The 20,226-nt window shown below is 43.0% G+C and overlaps 1 protein-coding gene across 1 annotated transcript in view; it reads left to right on the forward strand.

The window, feature by feature from the left end:
* Window positions 1–5,903: 5,903 nt before the first annotated feature.
* Window positions 5,904–20,226, forward strand: part of LOC143773255 (vitelline membrane outer layer protein 1 homolog) — a 31,499-nt gene continuing 17,176 nt past the window's right edge. Inside the window, exon 1 of the mRNA XM_077260747.1 lies at window positions 5,904–5,954. The gene's annotated coding sequence lies outside the window, so the exon portion shown is untranslated. The remainder of the gene's footprint in view (window positions 5,955–20,226) is intronic.

The raw sequence follows: 20,226 nt of genomic DNA on the forward strand, positions 1-20,226 counted from the left end.
CGGCCATTCTTCCTTGTAGATCCTCTCCAGTTCCGTCAGGTTGGATGGTGAACGTTGGTGGAATATGCATGTTTTCTCATAACTATAACTCCTGCCTATAAGCCACAAATCCATAGTGGCCAGAAAACTGACAACAATCATGTTATGTTTGATCTCTGGGGAAAGGTAAAATCCTGTTGGAAAATATTGCGTGTATTGTATAAGTTGTGATTTTGTAAAATCCTGAAGGGGTGAGGACATCCCACAACCCGGCCCACCTGAGGTCATCATGGGGGGTGGTGGTGGTGTAACTCAGGTACTGATAAATGGTCAAGCCGAATTTTGATATTGGATCCTGTAGAGAGGCACACGTCGTGCATGCATGATTCCCATTCGCTGAGCTTCCTCCAAATCAAAGTGCTCTCCTTCAGCTAAGTTGACTCATCTGTGAGTGAAGTAGTAATTTTCTTCCGCTATTCCTCTTTATTTTATGTACTGTTTATGCTGCATTGTTTTGTCCCCTTTGTAAAATCTTTTGCATATATTTTATATACACTGCCTCATTTTGGATTACCGTAAATATAAAATGTAATAGTTTTGTTCCTTTTGTTCTGCAAACCACACCCATGAAAGCCATATGCTACCAGAACCAGGTCTCCATTCAGCCTGAATATAAAAACTGACTGGTGGTAGCAGTGAGTATTCTGAGTTATTGAGGAATTCACAGTGACTGTAACGGGGGTATATACACTGCTCAAAAAAATAAAGGGAACACTTAAACAACAGACTATAATTCTGAGTAAATCAAACTTCTTAGGAAGCAACACTGTTTGACAATCAATTTCACATGCTGTTGTGCAAATGGAATAGAAAACAGATGGAAATTATTGGCAGTTATCAATAAAGGAGTGGTTCTGCAGGTGGGGACCACAGACCACATCTCAGTACCAATGCTTTCTGGCTGATGTTTTGGTCACTTTTGAGTGTTGGTTGTGCTTTCATACTCATGGTAGCATAAGACGGACTCTACAACCCACACAAGTGGCTCAGGTAGTGCAGCTCATCCAGGATGGCACATCAATGCGAGCTGTGGCAAGAAGGTTTGCTGTGTCTGTCAGCGTAGTGTCCAGAGGCTGGAGGCGCTATGAAGAGACAGGCCAGTACACCAGGAGACATGGAGGGGGCCATAGGAGGGCAACAACCCAGCAGCAGGACCGCTACCTCAGCCTTTGTGCAAGGAGGAACAGGAGGAGCACTGCCAGAGCGCTGCAAAATGACCTCCAGCAGGCCTCAAATGTGCATGTGTCAGCACAAACTGACAGACCATCCTCATGGAGTCAGTTTCTGTCAGTCAGAGTGCCCAACATCTACAGATGGGGTTGTGCTCACAGCCCAACACCATGCAGGACGATTGGCATTTGCCACAGAACACCAGGATTGGCAAATTCGCCACTGGTGCCCTGCGCTCTTCACAGATGAAAGCAGGTTCACACTGAGCACATGTGACAAATGTGACAGAGTCTGGAGACTCCATGGAGGGTGATCTGCTGCCTGCAACATCCTTCAGCATGACCAGTTTTGCAGTGGGTCACTAGATCCTCAGATCAGAGAGACCACATGCTGGTGCGGTTGGCCCTGGGTTACTCCCAATGCAGGACAATGCCAGACCTCATGTGGCTGGAGTGTATCAGCAGTTCCTGCAAGATGAAGGCATTGAAGCTATGGACTGGCCCGCCCGTTCCCCAGATCGGAATCCGATTGAACACATCTGGGACATCGTGTCTCGCTCCATCCACCAACGTCACATTGCACCACAGACTATCCAGGAGTTGCTTTGGTTCAGGTCTGGGAGGAGATCCCTCAGGAGACCATCTGCCGCCTCATCAGGAACATGCCCAGGCATTGTAGGGAGGTCACACAGGCACGTGGAGGCCACACACACTACTGAGCATCATTTCCTTGTCTTGAAGCATTTCCACTGAAGTTAGATAAGCCTGTAATTTGATTTTCCACTTTCATTTTGAGTATCATTCCAAATCCAGAAGTCCGTGGGATATTAGTTTTATTTACATTGATCATTTTAATGTTTTATTGTTCTCAACACATTCCACTATGTAATGAATAAAGATTTGCAACTGAAATATTTCATTCAGTGATATCTAGGATGTGGGATTTTAGTGTTCCCTTTATTTTTTTGAGCAGTGTACATATATTCCATGCATCGAAATCAGAAGTGTATATACTGTACCCTCACAGTTGACTTACTGATAAGTGGCTTATTAGTGGAAACAGCCTGCTGTCTCCTTAGTTAATCGTCGGTCAGCATGTAATTGTCCAGACAATAGAGGGCAGCAGATCACAGTGAGTGGTTCTACAGGACCTTCCCAGGCTGCGATATCTTGACAAGTTGATGGTAGCAATGCGATTCTGAGTGAACCCCCCGGGGACCCCTTCTTGACACCATCACCTTACAGTTTCAGCCACAGAAGTAATACCCACCTAATATACAGTTCCAACCACAAATGTAATGCCAACCTTACAGTGCAAGCCACAGAAATAATACTCACCTTATATACAGTGCCAGCCACAGAAGTAATACCCACCTTACAGAGACAGCCACAGAAATATTACCCACTTACTTTTGTGACTGGCACTGCATATTCAGTGGATGTTTCTTTTGTGGCCTGAACTGAGTATTAATACCCAGTGCCAATTCTGAAAATGTTGCTTCACTAGCGAGACTATCTCTTCTACAGTGACCTTATCCTCCAGTGCTCCTCAAGCATCGTTATGCTCCACCTCTGATCATCCATGGATCTCTTTTCTATGTAATCTCCTATACATGTGCCAACACTTCTCTACAGCTGCCCTTATTCTCTGGTTTTCCCTACCTTGCCTGAGTAAACTCCTCTACACCCTCAACAACATCCCCAAAAATACTCAAAACATACCACTTCAAAACCATCTACCTTAAGACCACAGTATAAAGAAAGAAATCCCATAACCTCAATGAGCTGATGTTCTTTTAATATGGGGGCTTGAGTCTGTTCACATTGTCTTATATGTGAGAGTAAGGAGATTTCCAAACTCAGATCTCGTTCTTTGGGTGGACATACCTAATGAGGATTTACGTTAGATTTGTGATGTCCAGTATGTCTCATTGTATATGTCATCATCATCTGTACATGTGGGGGGAGGACGATGATTGGCAATGCCGAGACTCTGCAGGTAAAAGTCCACACTATGTTTATTAAGTCCAAGCAAAACAGGTCAGTACTGATCTACAGTCACTTCAGAGCAATGAAGAAAATCTACACCTTTCTATATGGGAAGTCAGTAGTCAGGTTACCTGACCTATAGGAAAGGTCAAATAGTGCAGGATTCAGTGCCAGACGGTCCACAGCAAACTCTCATACTGTCCCCAGACTCTACATAGTCCATGGCATATAACTGGGAGAATTCTCTCTATGTATAGTGCAGCCTCTGCTAAAATTGATCTGCCCCTGCTTAAAATGGATCCACTCCCACTTCCCACTTAAAAATTAGGCTCCCTGATGAAAATTGGTTTACCACTGTTGAAAATGGAATCACTTTTTCTACAAATTGAACCACCCCTGCTTAAAATGTGTCCACCCATGTTAAAAAAATGTTCCTCCTCTGCTAAAATTAATTTACTCCCACTGAAAATGGGTCTACATACTGGGTCCCTGTAAGTATTATACTCTCCATCTCTCTCTTGCAGGAGGACATGTCATGAACTCAAAAGTAGTCAGTTTGTCCTTAAGTTTACTCCTACTATTCCCGAGTATTCTGCTGGTTTATTTTTAATCCGACATATAGTTCCAGAGATTCCAATATTTACAGAATTCAAAAAGTGGGCATGGCTCCTAGGATCCTCGGGGGCGTGTCATTAGGCTGCTTTGCATTATTATCTTGTGAGCACCACCCGCTTGTTAAAGACCATAAAATACAGCACTAATATCTGATATCTCTGGAACCATATGGAGGATTATAAAAATGAAATACTCAGGGGAGCATTGGAAATAAAACAAGAGCAAAAACGGTCCACTTTTCATCTGGTGGCAGGTTCTCTTGCAAAAGAGAGATGAAGAGTATAATAATAATGTCATGACTCTGTTCCGCCTCCACCAGGTCAGGTCAGGGTCAATTCAGTCCGCCTCTCTTTGGTTTTGGGGCGGCTATTTAATGTTGGCAGTACCAGCATTTAGTGTCGGTGATACTTCCGTATACTCGGTTAGTGGTTGCTGACCCAGGTGACTTGTCCTTAAATGTGTGCCTTCCTGTGTATGACCCGGTACGTCCCCTGACTTCTGCCTCTGCATCTTGCTTTTGTACTGCTCTGTCTCTCCTGGTTATCTGACCTCCTTGGCTTATCCCCGTTTACTCTTTGTCTTGTCCCTAGGTACTGCGCGTTCATCTGGCTTCTGACTCTCGGCTCTCCTTGACCACGTTTACTGTCTGCCCTGTGCTCTGCATGCTCAGTGTCCTTCCCTGCACTCACGTGCAGTGGCTCCGCCCCTCCCAGTCATGTGATCACTCAGTGCCAGGTCCTGTGCTCACTACACTAGTCTAAGGTCCTTGTGCACTGCGATCCTTCTGCCTGCACTCCCTGTGCTCATTCACATGCCCCCTGATAGCGCCTCCTGGGCAGCGCCAGTGACACTTTAGGTGTCATTCCAAATAATAATAATAATAATAGGTACCAATTATGTAGACAGAGTATTTTCAGAAGGGAGAACAATTTTCATCAGGGGAGCATGGTCTTTACCAAGTGGGCAGTCCACACACAGCGATAATGCACAGCAGCATAAAGACACGCCCCCAAAGAATTATGTGAGCTGCACCCCATGTATATATATGTATAAAAAATTGGTAAAAAATAAAAAGGCTCATATCTCTGAAATCATATTTCGAAATTAAACAAAAAACTGGAATACTTAGCGGCAATAACATAAGAGCAAAAAATGGCCACTTTTGACCTGAAGACACATCCTCTTTAAGAAAAGGAAATTGTCTCTAAAAGCCTTTAATTTTTTATTTTCAGGTGGGGAAACTGGACGATAAGTTCTGTGTGCAGCTAAGAAATTCTAAGAAAATTCTCATTTCAGCTGGAGAAAAATTGAAGTAGAGATGAGACGGTTATCAATGACATCAGTGACAATGAGATGGTGACGGATTCTTTTAAGCAAAAAGGGAGATTCAAACGAGACTTGTGAAAATGGGAACGTGAGGGCCGAATCTAAGGCTCAGAGGAAAGATAAATATGACAGCTCCTTTGCTGTGGATAAGTAGGGAAAGCTTTGGAGATGTCTACAGAAACTTAATAAGGTTGCTTTTGACTCCACATTCTACGTATGAGTTGAGTTGTGTCTCCTTTTAGTCTTTTCGTTTCAGTCTAGTGAACTCATAGAGACAGATGCCATATATGATAGCGTCATTCTCCCATCTTAAGGTCCAAATGAAGATTGTGAAACATGCATGAAATGCTCCCATTTATATGTGATGTTCCATCTAGTTGAAATATTTGGGCAAATGAAATCAATCCATGTCCTCCAAAGTCTATGTCGCACAAGCACCTTCATTCCCGGGGATGGTACATGGGAAGTAAGGTCCTCTTAATTTTGCAAGAGCCGGACTATTGATCTACATAAGCACCACCCCTCGGAATAATGCACAAGATCTCCGGAAAGGGAGAGGGTTACAGAGAAGAGTGACTCCTTAGACACAAGGCCAATTGCGGGAAGAGAAGGAAGGAAAGATGCAGGAGAAAGTTTTGGCCAAGCCTAGTCATCACCCTTGATCCCTTCCATAATCCGTTCACGATTTACAATATTTTGTGACTATTAGGAGATGTGACCACTGGAAGTATATATATACAGTCTATTTTCTTTTTGAGGTGGGACAATCACTCCATTGACATTCCTCGTTGGTGAGATTGTGCAACATTGGAGAAGGTGTAGGATTGGGTTCACTTTTTGTGACTGTTGGGCTTCATACAGTCACACCTCCCTTGATTAAAATAGAAGATGAGAGAACAAGACAAACCTGTTTCTCTGTTTCCCCGTTTCCCCATTTTCTCAATATAATGGATAAAGCAAAAGAAGCTTTAGCTCCGAATTTGTATCCAGCAGACACGTGACTACTGGTTTTGGCGAAGACGCTGCTTTACTTCTGTCTTGTTTTCCGCAGCCAAATCTGTGCTCATTGTGTAACATCGTGTGTTGGTGCAGATCAAAGGTCTCTGTTTTACAAATAACTTTATCACCTATTGCTAGTTGTTTGCAGAAATAATTTTTCTGCCCATTTACAATGAAAAGATATAATTTCCTAATTGATTTTCAGCATTTTTACATACTAGGGGAGGGAAATTAAAATATGTTTATTGTCAACCAAAATTAGGAACAACCGTCTTTTTTTTAGACTTGCGAGATAAATAAATAACAATAAAATAACAATGAAAAACAATTAAAAAAAGAATAAAAAATAATTAAAAATACCAAATCCAATATTAAATGCAGCACTAAGTTTGATCTGACCACCCAAAAATAGACAAATAAAAGTTGCTGAAAATCAATGAACAGCAGACTATAGAAATGTATTTTATCAGCTACTTCCATTATGAAAAAGAAAACTTAAGGAGACAAATAACTTGAAAGCAATAATAAACCAAAAGACAAAAATAAAAATCTAGCCCAATTTTTATAAAAGTGACAAAAAATTCAAATGAACAGCTAAGAGTAAAAATAAATTATAAACTTGCAGCCTATGGCTGATCCTACACCTTGAGATTTGCGGGACTACAGGTGCACCAGCAGGTTCAAATACTTGTTTTTAGCTTCTAATGGTACTTAAGCAGCTGCTCTCTTATTTCGATGAATTTGTAAATATGTCTGGCAGAAACCTTCCTCATTATGTCTTTATCTGCACAAAAACATCTGTGCTGTGCATCAGCCACAAATCTCTTCTCAGTACCATGATCACGCTGAAGTTTTCATGAAATATCTAATGTTTTCATACCTTGTACAAGGCATTGAACTATTTTAAGCTTTTTGGCAGCAGAGAGATTCATTCTCTTCCATATTGCTGGAAACCCTTGTGTTGTGAATTTGGATTCTGGGCTCCCCCGGTGGCCGCTTGTGGAATTGGACTTGTCATCCTCTTTCCTGTTTCACCTGATTCCATCAGTAGTGGGTGTCGCTATTTAAGCTCATTTCTCTGGTGGTTTCTTGCCGGTCAACAATGTTATCTGATGCCTCTCAGTGCTTGTTCCTGCTTCTGACAACTACTAGATAAGTTGGACTTTTGTCCATGTTTCGTTTTGCCTATTTGTTCCAGTTCACAGCTGAAGTTTTGTTACTGTGTCTGGAAAGCTCTCGTTGATCAGGGATTGCTACTCTGGTGTTATGAGTTAATGCCAGAGTTTAAGGTAATCTCTGGATGGTGTTTTGTTAGTGTTTTTCTGCTGACCATGAAAGTATACTATCTGTCTTCTGCTATCTAGTAAGCGGACCTCAAATTTGCTAAGACTATTTTCCTGCTGCGTTTGTTGTTTCATCTGAACTCACCGTCATTATATGTGGGGGGCTACGGTCTTCTTTGGAATATTTCTCTAGAGGTGAGCCAGGTCTTATATTTCCCTCTGCTAGCTATTTAGGTCTTTGGCCAGAGCTGGGCATCTAGCAATAAATAGGAAATGCTACCTGGCTATTTCTAGTTGCGCGGCAGGCTTAGTTCATGGTCAGTATAGTTCCATCTTCCGAGAGCTTGTCCCTCTATAGGCTTGCTATGATCTCTGCCTGCAGAGATCATGACAGTTTGACCGGCCAGTAAAGTGTTAAAGACCCAGGTTGAGAAAGGAGAGTTATAAGAAGTCTGCTGGAATTTTTTTTTTTTTTTTTTTTTTCCCTCCAGTTTGCCTTGCTGCAGTCTTTTTTCTCTCTCTCCTCCTAATCTCTGTATGGCTCTGTGTGCACCTGACAATAATGGATCTTCAGAGTGTAACTGCGGGTTTGAATAATCTCATCACGAAAGTACAAAATTTACAAGATTTTGTGGTACATGCTCCAGTATCTGAGCCGAGAATTCCTTTGCCGGAGTTCTTCACAGGGAATAGAGCTAGCTTCCAGAATTTCCGAAATAATTGTAAGCTTTATTTGTCCCTGAAGTCTCGTTCAGCTGGAGACCCTGCTCAGCAGGTTAGGATTGTGATTTCCTTGCTCAGGGGTGACCCTCAAGATTGGGCCTTCTCATTGCCAGCAGGGGATCCTGCGTTGCGCGATGTGGATGCGTTTTTTCTGGCCTTGGGCTTGCTTTATGAGGAACCTCATTTGGAACTTCAGGCAGAAAAAACTTTGATGGCACTATCTCAGGGGCAAGACGAAGCTGAGGTTTACTGCCAAAAATTCCGTAAATGGTCTGTGCTTACTCAGTGGAATGAGTGCGCCTTGGCGGCAACTTTCAGAGAAGGTCTCTCTGATGCCGTTAAGGATGTTATGGTGGGGTTCCCTGTGCCTGCAGGTCTGAATGAGTCCATGACAATGGCTATTCAGATTGATAGGCGTCTGCGGGAGCGCAAACCGGTGCACCATCTGGCGGTGTCTATGGAAAAGACGCCAGAAAGTATGCAGTGTGATAGAATTCTGTCCAGGAGCGAGCGACAGAATTTTAGACGGAAGAATGGATTGTGCTTCTATTGTGGGGATTCTACTCATGTTATATCAGCATGCTCTAGGCGTACAAAGAAGCTTGATAAGTCTGTTTCCATTGGCACCATTCAGTCTAAGTTTATTTTGTCTGTAACCCTGATTTGCTCTTTGTCATCCATTGCCACGGACGCCTATGTTGACTCTGGCGCCGCTCTGAGTCTTATGGATTGGTCCTTTGCCAATCGTTGTGGTTTTGATTTAGAGCCTTTGGAGACTCTTATTCCTCTGAAGGGGATTGACTCCACCCCATTGGCTAATAATAAACCACAATACTGGACACAAGTAACCATGCGTATCAATCCGGATCACCAGGAGATTATTCGTTTCCTGGTGCTGTATAATTTACATGACGAGTTGGTACTGGGATTGCCATGGTTGCAGTCTCACAATCCAGTCTTGGACTGGAGAGAAATGTCTGTGTTGAGCTGGGGATGTAAGGGTATTCATGGGGACTTACCTTTGGTTTCTATTTCGTCGTCCATTCCCTCTGAAGTCCCTGAGTTCCTCTCAGATTATCAAGACGTCTTTGACGAACCCAAGCTTGGGTCGTTACCTCCGCACCGTGAGTGCGATTGTGCCATAGATTTGATACCGGGTTGCAAATATCCAAAGGGTCGTTTGTTTAATCTGTCCGTGCCGGAACATGCTGCTATGCGGGAATATATAAAAGAGTCTTTGGAAAAGGGACATATTCGTCCATCTTCTTCTCCTTTGGGAGCTGGGTTTTTCTTTGTCTCAAAAAAGGACGGCTCTTTGAGACCATGTATTGATTATCGGCTTCTGAATAAGATCACTGTTAAGTACCAATACCCATTGCCATTGCTTACTGATTTGTTTGCTCGTATAGAGGGTGCTAAGTGGTTCTCTAAAATTGATCTTCGTGGGGCGTATAATTTGGTGCGGATCAGGCAGGGGGATGAGTGGAAGACCGCATTTAATACGCCCGAGGGCCACTTTGAGTATTTGGTCATGCCTTTTGGTCTTTCTAATGCCCCTTCAGTTTTCCAGTCTTTTATGCATGATATTTTCCGCGATTTTCTGGATAAATTTATGATAATATATCTGGATGATATTCTGATTTTTTCTGATGACTGGGACTCTCATGTCCAGCAGGTCAGGAGAGTTTTTCAGGTTCTGCGGTCTAATTCTTTATGTGTGAAGGGGTCTAAGTGCGTTTTTGGGGTCCAGAAAATTTCCTTTTTGGGGTATATTTTTTCTCCCTCTTCCATTGAGATGGATCCCGTCAAGGTGCAAGCTATTTGTGACTGGACTCAGCCCTCCTCTCTTAAGGGTCTTCAGAGATTTTTGGGCTTTGCCAACTTTTACCGCCGATTTATTGCTGGTTTTTCGGATGTCGTTAAACCACTGACTGATTTGACCAGACATGGCGCTGATGTTGCTAATTGGTCCCCTCATGCTGTAGAGGCCTTTCAGGAGCTTAAGCACCGTTTTGCCTCTGCCCCTGTGTTACGTCAGCCTGATGTGAATCTGCCTTTTCAGGTTGAGGTTGACGCTTCGGAGATCGGAGCTGGGGCAGTGTTGTCGCAGAAAGGTTCCGACTGCTCCGTCATTAGGCCTTGTGCCTTCTTTTCTCGCAAATTTTCGCCCGCAGAGCGGAATTATGATGTTGGGAATAGGGAGCTTTTGGCCATGAAGTGGGCGTTTGAGGAGTGGCGCCATTGGCTAGAGGGGGCTAAGCATCAGGTGGTGGTATTGACTGACCACAAAAATTTGATTTATCTTGAGACTGCCAGGCGCCTGAATCCTAGACAGGCGCGCTGGTCTTTATTTTTTTCTCGCTTTAATTTTGTGGTGTCATACCTACCGGGTTCTAAGAATGTTAAGGCAGATGCCCTTTCTAGGAGTTTTGACCCGGACTCTCCTGGTAATACTGAACCCACAGGTATCCTTAGGGAGGGAGTAATTTTGTCGGCCGTTTCTCCTGATCTGCGGCGGTCCTTGCAAGAGTTTCAGGCGGATAGACCGGATCGTTGTCCGCCTGATAGACTGTTTGTTCCGGATGATTGGACCAGTAGAGTCATCTCTGAGGTACATTCTTCTGCATTGGCAGGTCATCCCGGAATTTTTGGTACCAGGGATTTGGTGGCAAGATCCTTCTGGTGGCCTTCCCTGTCACGAGATGTGCGAGTCTTTGTGCAGTCATGTGACATTTGTGCTCGGGCCAAGTCTTGTAGTTCTCGGGCTAGCGGACTGCTGTTGCCCTTGCCTGTTCCTAAGAGGCCTTGGACACACATCTCGATGGATTTTATTTCGGATCTGCCTGTTTCCCAGAAGATGTCTGTCATCTGGGTGGTCTGTGACCGTTTCTCTAAAATGGTCCATTTGGTTCCTCTGCCCAAGTTGCCTTCTTCTTCTGAGTTGGTTCCTCTGTTTTTTCAGAATGTTGTCCGATTGCACGGTATTCCTGAGAATATTGTTTCTGACAGAGGTACCCAATTTGTGTCTAGATTTTGGCGGGCATTCTGTGCTAGGATGGGCATAGATTTGTCTTTTTCATCTGCTTTTCACCCTCAGACTAATGGCCAGACCGAGCGGACTAATCAGACCCTGGAGACATATCTGAGGTGTTTTGTCTCTGCTGACCAGGATGATTGGGTTGCTTTTTTGCCATTGGCAGAGTTCGCCCTCAATAATCGGGCCAGCTCTTCCACCTTGGTGTCCCCGTTTTTCTGTAATTCGGGGTTTCACCCTCGATTTTCCTCCGGTCAGGTGGAATCCTCGGATTGTCCTGGAGTGGATGCGGTGGTGGAGAGATTGCATCACATCTGGGGGCAGGTTATGGACAATTTGAAGTTGTCCCAGGAGAAGACTCAGCGTTTTGCCAACCGTCATCGTCGTGTTGGTTCTCGGCTTTGTGTTGGAGATTTGGTCTGGTTGTCTTCTCGTTTTGTCCCTATGAGGGTCTCTTCTCCTAAGTTTAAACCTCGGTTCATCGGCCCTTATAGAATATTGGAGATTCTTAATCCTGTTTCTTTCCGTTTGGACCTCCCTGCGTCCTTTTCCATTCATAACGTTTTTCATCGGTCGTTATTGCGCAGGTATGAGGTACCTGTTGTACCTTCAGTTGAGCCTCCTGCTCCGGTGTTGGTTGAGGGTGAGTTGGAGTACGTTGTGGAGAAAATTTTGGACTCTCGTGTTTCCAGACGGAGACTCCAGTATCTGGTCAAGTGGAAGGGTTACGGCCAGGAGGATAATTCTTGGGTCAATGCATCTGATGTTCATGCTTCTGATCTTGTTCGTGCCTTCCATAGGGCTCATCCTGGTCGCCCTGGTGGATCTGGTGAGGGTTCGGTGCCCCCTCCTTGAGGGGGGGGTACTGTTGTGAATTTGGATTCTGGGCTCCCCCGGTGGCCGCTTGTGGAATTGGACTTGTCATCCTCTTTCCTGTTTCACCTGTTTCCATCAGTAGTGGGTGTCGCTATTTAAGCTCATTTCTCTGGTGGTTTCTTGCCGGTCAACAATGTTATCTGATGCCTCTCAGTGCTTGTTCCTGCTTCTGACAACTACTAGATAAGTTGGACTTTTGTCCATGTTTCGTTTTGCCTATTTGTTCCAGTTCACAGCTGAAGTTTTGTTACTGTGTCTGGAAAGCTCTCGTTGATCAGGGATTGCTACTCTGGTGTTATGAGTTAATGCCAGAGTTTAAGGTAATCTCTGGATGGTGTTTTGTTAGTGTTTTTCTGCTGACCATGAAAGTATACTATCTGTCTTCTGCTATCTAGTAAGCGGACCTCAAATTTGCTAAGACTATTTTCCTGCTGCGTTTGTTGTTTCATCTGAACTCACCGTCATTATATGTGGGGGGCTACGGTCTTCTTTGGAATATTTCTCTAGAGGTGAGCCAGGTCTTATATTTCCCTCTGCTAGCTATTTAGGTCTTTGGCCAGAGCTGGGCATCTAGCAATAAATAGGAAATGCTACCTGGCTATTTCTAGTTGCGCGGCAGGCTTAGTTCATGGTCAGTATAGTTCCATCTTCCGAGAGCTTGTCCCTCTATAGGCTTGCTATGATCTCTGCCTGCAGAGATCATGACACCCTTGGTTGCTTAGTAATGTGGAACATTCTTCCTATGTAGTTTTCCTGTAGTTGTGCACCTGGCAACTAATTATTACAGGTGTTTGAGATTGATCTCAGTGATCCAAAGACACAAACCATCCATAAATTTATGTGAAAAATAAAAATTACATCTTAAATCCAATCTGACAAATAATGTGGAATGTGGTGTATAGACTATACTGGGTGCACAGATTGAGCCAAATATTGAAGTCCATGTGCAGGCGACAATTTCTATAGATGGAAACCTACAGTCTCAGACTTACCTCTCAAGGGCCGAGGACTACAAATGTCAATGGCAAATAGGAACCAGCTCTCTTTGAAAACAGCCTTGAACATAAATAACAACAACCTGAGAACCAATTGCAATTAACACGTTTGTGGTGACTGTTTTGCTATAAGAAGCAGACATATGAAACCACACCGAGCACGCTAAGGAATTTTGGACAACCTGTGCATGAACTACCTCACTTTTATAAGTATAGTCTATATAGCAGTAATGCAATTAAAAATCCATACGTACCAAGTTCACATACACCATAGGGCCCTCAGGCGTGCAGCTGTTTTTCGCCTTTCCTGGCTATACTGCTGACCAGCTTTTCCTGGCCAAGAATATACCTACTATAATACTACCCTCTGTGTACAGGAATATAACTACTATAATACTGCCCCTATGTACAAGAATATAACTGCTATAATACTGCCCCCTATGTACAAGAATATAACTACTATAATACTGCCCCTATGTACAAGAATATAACTGCTATAATACTGCCCCCTATGTATAAGAATATAACTACTATAATACTGCTCTTATGTACAAGAATATAACTACTATAATACTGCTCCTATGTACAAGAATATAACTACTATAATACTGCTCCTATGTACAAGAATATAACTACTATAATACTGCCCCCTATGTATAAGAATATAACTACTATAATACTGCTCTTATGTACAAGAATATAACTACTATAATACTGCTCCTATGTACAAGAATATAACTACTATAATACTGCCCCTATGTACAAGAATATAACTACTATAATACTGCTCCTATGTACAAGAATATAACTACTATAATACTGCCCCCTATGTACAAGACTATAACTACTATAATACTGCTCCTATGTACAAGAATATAACTACTATAATACTGCCCCTATGTACAAGAATATAACTACTATAATACTGCTCCTATGTACAAGAATATAACTTCTATAATACTGCTCCTACATAAAAGAATATAACTACTATAATGCTGTTCCTAGGTACAAGAATATAACAACTATAATACTGCCCCCTATGTACAAGAATATAACTACTATAATACTGCCCCTTATGTACAAGAATATAACTACTATAATACTGCTCCTATGTACAAGAATATAACTTCTATAATACTGCTCCTACATAAACGAATATAACTACTATAATGCTGTTCCTAGGTACAAGAATATAACTACTATAATACTGCCCCCTATGTACAAGAATATAACTACTATAATACTGCCCACTTTGTACAAGAATATAACTACTATAATACTTTCCCTATGTGGAAGAATATAACTACTATAATACTGCCCCGTGTACAAGAATGTAGCTACTATAATACTGTTCCCATGTCCAAGAATATAACTACTATAATACAGCCCCCATGTATAAGAATATAACTACTATAATACCGCCCCTATGTACAGGAATATAACTACTATAATACTGCCCCTATGCATAAGAATATAACTACTATAATACTGCTCCTATGTACAAGAATATAACTACTATAATACTGCCCTCTAAGTACAAGAATATAGCTACTATAATACTGCCCCCTATATACAAGAATATAACTACTATAATACTGCTCCTATGTACAAGAATATAACTACTATAATACTGCTCCTATGTACAAGAATATAACTACTATAATGCAGCCCCCATGTATAAGAATATAACTACTATAATACTGCCTCCTATGTACAAGAATATAACTACTATAATACTACCCCTATGTACAAGAATATAACTACTATAATACTGCCCTCTAAGTACAAGAATATAGCTACTATAATACTGCCCCCTATATACAAGAATATAACTACTATAATACTGCTCCTATGTACAAGAATATAACTACTATAATACTGCTCCTATGAACAAGAATATAACTACTATAATACTGCCCCTATGTACAAGAATATAACTACTATAATACTGCTCCTATGTACAAGAATATAACTACTATAATACTGCCCCTATGTACAAGAATATAACTACTATAATACTGCCCCTATGTACAAGAATATAACTACTATAATACTGCTCCTATGTACAAGAATATAACTACTATAATACTGCTTCTATGTACAAGAATATAACTACTATAATACTGCTCCTATGTACAAGAATATAACTACTATAATACTGATCCTATGTACAAGAATATAGCTACTATAATACTGCCCCCTATATACAAGAATATAACTACTATAATACTGCTCCTATGTACAAGAATATAACTACTATAATACTGCTCCTATGAACAAGAATATAACTACTATAATACTGCTTCTATGTACAAGAATATAACTACTATAATACTGCTCCTATATACAAGAATATAACTACTATAATATGGCCCAATATGGCCTGTTGTGAAATTGGATTTTGGGCTCCCCCGGTGGCCACTGGTGGAATTGAACTTGTGTGCATCATCCCCTCTGTTCACCTGTTCCCATCAGGATGTGGGAGTCGCTATTTAACCTTGCTCCTCTGTCACTTCCATGCCGGTCAACATTGTAATCAGAAGCCTTTCTGTGCATGTTCCTGCTACCAGACAACTTCCAGCTAAGTCGGACTTTTGTCCTTGTTTGTTTTTTGCATTTTGTTCCAGTTCACAGCTGCAGTTTCGTTTCTGTGTCTGGAAAGCTCTTGTGATCTGAAATTGCCACTCTGATGTTATGAGTTAATACTGGAGTCTTAAAGTAATTTCAGGATGGTGTATTGATAGGGTTTTCAGCTGACCATGAAAGTACCCTTTCTGTCTTCCTGCTATCTAGTAAGCGGACCTCGATTTTGCTAAACCTATTTTCATACTACGTTTGTCATTTTCATCTTAAATCACCGCCAATATATGTGGGGGCCTCTGTCTGCCTTTCGGGGAAATTTCTCTAGAGGTGAGCCAGGACTATATTTTCCTCTGCCAGGATTAGTTAGTCCTCCGGCCGGCGCTGGGCGTCTAGGGATAAAACGCAGGCTACGCTACCCGGCTACTGTTAGTTGTGCGGCAGGTTTAGTTCATGGTCAGTTTAAGTTTCCATCCTTCCAAGAGCTAGTTCCTATGTATGCTGGGCTATGTTCTCTTGCCATCGAGAACCATAACAGTTTGACCGGCCCACAAAGGGTTAAATTAATTGGCAGAGAAAGGAGAAAAAAAAAGAAGTCTGCAGAAAATTTTTTTTTTTTTTTTTCCTTCAGTTCTGAGTGTGCTTTCAATTGAATCACTTGCAAGTCTGCCTATATTGCAGCCTTCCTCTCTCTCTCTCCTTCTAATCCTGGAATGGCTCTGTGTTCACCTGTTTAAAATGGATATTCAGAGTTTAGCTGCAGGTTTGAATAATCTCACCACGAAAGTTCAAAATTTACAAGATTTTGTTGTTCATGTTCCTATATCTGAACCTAGAATTCCTTTGCCTGAATTTTTCTCGGGGAATAGATCTTGCTTTCAAAATTTCAAAAATAATTGCAAGTTGTTTTTGTCCCTGAAATCTCGCTCTGCTGGAGATCCTGCTCAGCAGGTCAGGATTGTGATTTCCTTGCTCCGGGGCGACCCTCAAGATTGGGCTTTTGCATTGGCTCCAGGGGATCCTGCGTTGCTCAATGTGGATGCGTTTTTTCTGGCCTTGGGGTTGCTTTATGAGGAACCTCATTTAGAGCTTCAGGCGGAAAAAGCCTTGATGTCCCTATCTCAGGGGCAAGATGAAGTTGAAATATACTGCCAAAAATTCCGTAAATGGTCTGTGCTTACTCAGTGGAATGAGTGCGCCCTGGCGGCGAATTTCAGAGAGGGTCTCTCTGATGCCGTTAAGGATGTTATGGTGGGGTTCCCTGTGCCTGCGGGTCTGAATGAGTCCATGACAATGGCTATCCAGATCGATAGACGTCTGCGGGAGCGCAAACCTGTGCACCATTTGGCGGTGTCTACTGAGAAGACGCCAGAGAATATGCAATGTAATAGAATTCTGTCCAGAAGCGAACGGCAGAATTTTAGACGAAAAAATGGGTTGTGCTTTTATTGTGGTGATTCAACTCATGTTATATCAGCATGCTCTAAGCGTACTAAGAAGCTTGATAAGTCAGTTTCAATTGGCACGTTTCAGTCTAAGTTTATTCTATCTGTGACCCTGATTTGTTCTTTATCATCTATTACCGCGGATGCCTATGTCGACTCTGGCGCCGCTTTGAGTCTTATGGATTGGTCCTTTGCCAAACGCTGTGGGTATGATTTAGAGCCTCTTGAAACTCCTATACCTCTGAAGGGGATAGACTCCACCCCATTGGCTAGTAATAAACCACAATACTGGACACAAGTAACTATGCGAATTAATCCGGATCATCAGGAGATTATTCGCTTTCTTGTGCTGTATAATCTACATGATGTGTTGGTGCTTGGATTGCCATGGCTGCAATCTCATAACCCAGTCCTCGACTGGAACGCTATGTCTGTGTTAAGCTGGGGATGTAGGGGGATGCATGGGGACGTACCTTTGGTTTCCATTTCGTCATCTATTCCCTCTGAGATTCCTGAATTCTTGTCTGACTATCGTGACGTTTTTGAAGAACCTAAGCTTGGTTCATTACCTCCGCACCGGGAGTGCGATTGTGCCATAGATTTGATTCCGGGTAGTAAATACCCTAAGGGTCGTTTATTTAATCTGTCTGTGCCTGAACATGCTGCTATGTGAGAATATATAAAGGAGTCCTTGGAAAAGGGACATATTCGTCCTTCGTCATCTCCCTTAGGAGCCGGTTTTTTCTTTGTGTCTAAGAAAGATGGCTCTTTGAGGCCGTGTATTGATTATCGGCTTTTGAATAAAATCACGGTTAAATATCAATATCCGTTGCCACTGCTGACTGATTTGTTTGCTCGCATAAAGGGGGCCAAGTGGTTCTCTAAGATAGATCTCCGTGGGGCGTATAATTTGGTGCGAATTAAGCAGGGGGATGAGTGGAAAACCGCATTTAATACGCCCGAGGGCCACTTTGAGTATTTGGTGATGCCTTTTGGCCTTTCAAATGCCCCTTCAGTCTTTCAGTCCTTTATGCATGACATTTTCCGTGATTATTTGGATAAATTTATGATCGTGTATCTGGATGATATTCTGATTTTTTCGGATGACTGGGACTCTCATGTCCAGCAGGTCAGGAGGGTTTTTCAGGTTTTGCGGTCTAATTCCTTGTGTGTGAAGGGTTCTAAGTGCGTTTTTGGGGTTCAAAAGATTTCCTTCTTGGGATACATTTTTTCCCCCTCTTCCATCGAGATGGATCCTGTCAAGGTTCGGGCTATTTGTGATTGGACGCAACCCTCTTCTCTTAAGAGTCTTCAGAAATTTTTGGGCTTTGCTAACTTTTATCGTCGATTTATTGCTGGTTTTTCTGATGTTGTTAAACCATTGACTGATTTGACTAAGAAGGGTGCTGATGTTGCTGATTGGTCCCCTGCTGCTGTGGAGGCCTTTCGGGAGCTTAAGCGCCGCTTTTCTTCCGCCCCTGTGTTGCGTCAGCCTGATGTTGCTCTTCCTTTTCAGGTTGAGGTCGATGCTTCTGAAATCGGAGCTGGGGCGGTTTTGTCGCAAAGAAGTTCCGACTGCTCCGTGATGAAACCTTGTGCTTTTTTTTCTCGTAAATTTTCGCCCGCCGAGCGGAATTATGATATTGGGAATCGAGAGCTTTTGGCCATGAAGTGGGCTTTTGAGGAGTGGCGTCATTGGCTTGAGGGGGCTAGACATCAGGTGGTGGTATTGACCGACCACAAAAATTTAATTTATCTTGAGTCCGCCAGACGCCTGAATCCTAGACAGGCGCGCTGGTCGTTGTTTTTCTCTCGGTTTAATTTTGTGGTGTCATACCTACCGGGTTCTAAGAATGTTAAGGCGGATGCCCTTTCTAGGAGTTTTGAGCCTGACTCCCCTGGTAATTCTGAACCTACAGGTATCCTTAAGGATGGAGTGATATTGTCTGCCGTTTCTCCAGACCTGCGGCGGGCCTTGCAGGATTTTCAGGCGGATAGACCTGATCGTTGCCCACCTGGTAGACTGTTTGTTCCTGATGATTGGACCAGTAAAGTCATTTCTGAGGTTCATTCTTCTGCGTTGGCAGGTCATCCTGGAATCTTTGGTACCAGGGATTTGGTGGCAAGGTCCTTCTGGTGGCCTTCCCTGTCACGAGATGTACGAGGCTTTGTGCAGTCTTGTGACGTTTGTGCTCGGGCCAAGCCTTGTTGTTCTCGGGCTAGTGGATTGTTGTTGCCCTTGCCTATCCCGAAGAGGCCTTGGACGCACATCTCGATGGATTTTATTTCGGATCTTCCTGTTTCTCAGAAGATGTCTGTCATCTGGGTGGTGTGTGACCGTTTCTCTAAGATGGTCCATTTGGTTCCCCTGCCTAAGTTGCCTTCTTCTTCCGAGTTGGTTCCTCTGTTTTTTCAAAATGTGGTTCGTTTGCATGGTATTCCGGAGAATATCGTTTCTGACAGAGGAACCCAATTCGTGTCTAGATTTTGGCGGGCATTCTGTGCTAGGATGGGCATAGATTTGTCTTTCTCGTCTGCTTTCCATCCTCAGACTAATGGCCAGACCGAGCGGACGAATCAGACTTTGGAGACATATTTGAGGTGTTTTGTGTCTGCAGATCAGGATGATTGGGTTGCTTTTTTGCCTTTAGCGGAGTTTGCCCTCAATAATCGGGCCAGCTCTGCCACCTTGGTGTCTCCTTTTTTCTGTAATTCGGGGTTTCATCCTCGATTTTCCTCCGGTCAGGTGGAATCTTCGGATTGTCCTGGAGTGGATGCTGTGGTGGAGAGGTTGCATCAGATTTGGGGGCAGGTGGTGGACAATTTGAAGTTGTCCCAGGAGAAGACTCAGCTTTTTGCCAACCGCCGGCGTCGGGTTGGTCCTCGGCTTTGTGTCGGGGACTTGGTGTGGTTGTCTTCTCGTTTTGTCCCTATGAGGGTTTCTTCTCCTAAGTTTAAGCCTCGGTTCATCGGCCCGTACAAGATATTGGAGATTCTTAACCCTGTGTCCTTCCGTTTGGACCTCCCTGCATCTTTTTCTATTCATAATGTTTTTCATCGGTCATTGTTGCGCAGGTATGAGGTACCGGTTGTGCCTTCCGTTGAGCCTCCTGCTCCGGTGTTGGTTGAGGGCGAGTTGGAGTACGTTGTGGA

Source organism: Ranitomeya variabilis, chromosome 5 (genome assembly GCF_051348905.1).
Source record: "Ranitomeya variabilis isolate aRanVar5 chromosome 5, aRanVar5.hap1, whole genome shotgun sequence".
Taxonomy (NCBI): domain Eukaryota; kingdom Metazoa; phylum Chordata; class Amphibia; order Anura; family Dendrobatidae; genus Ranitomeya; species Ranitomeya variabilis.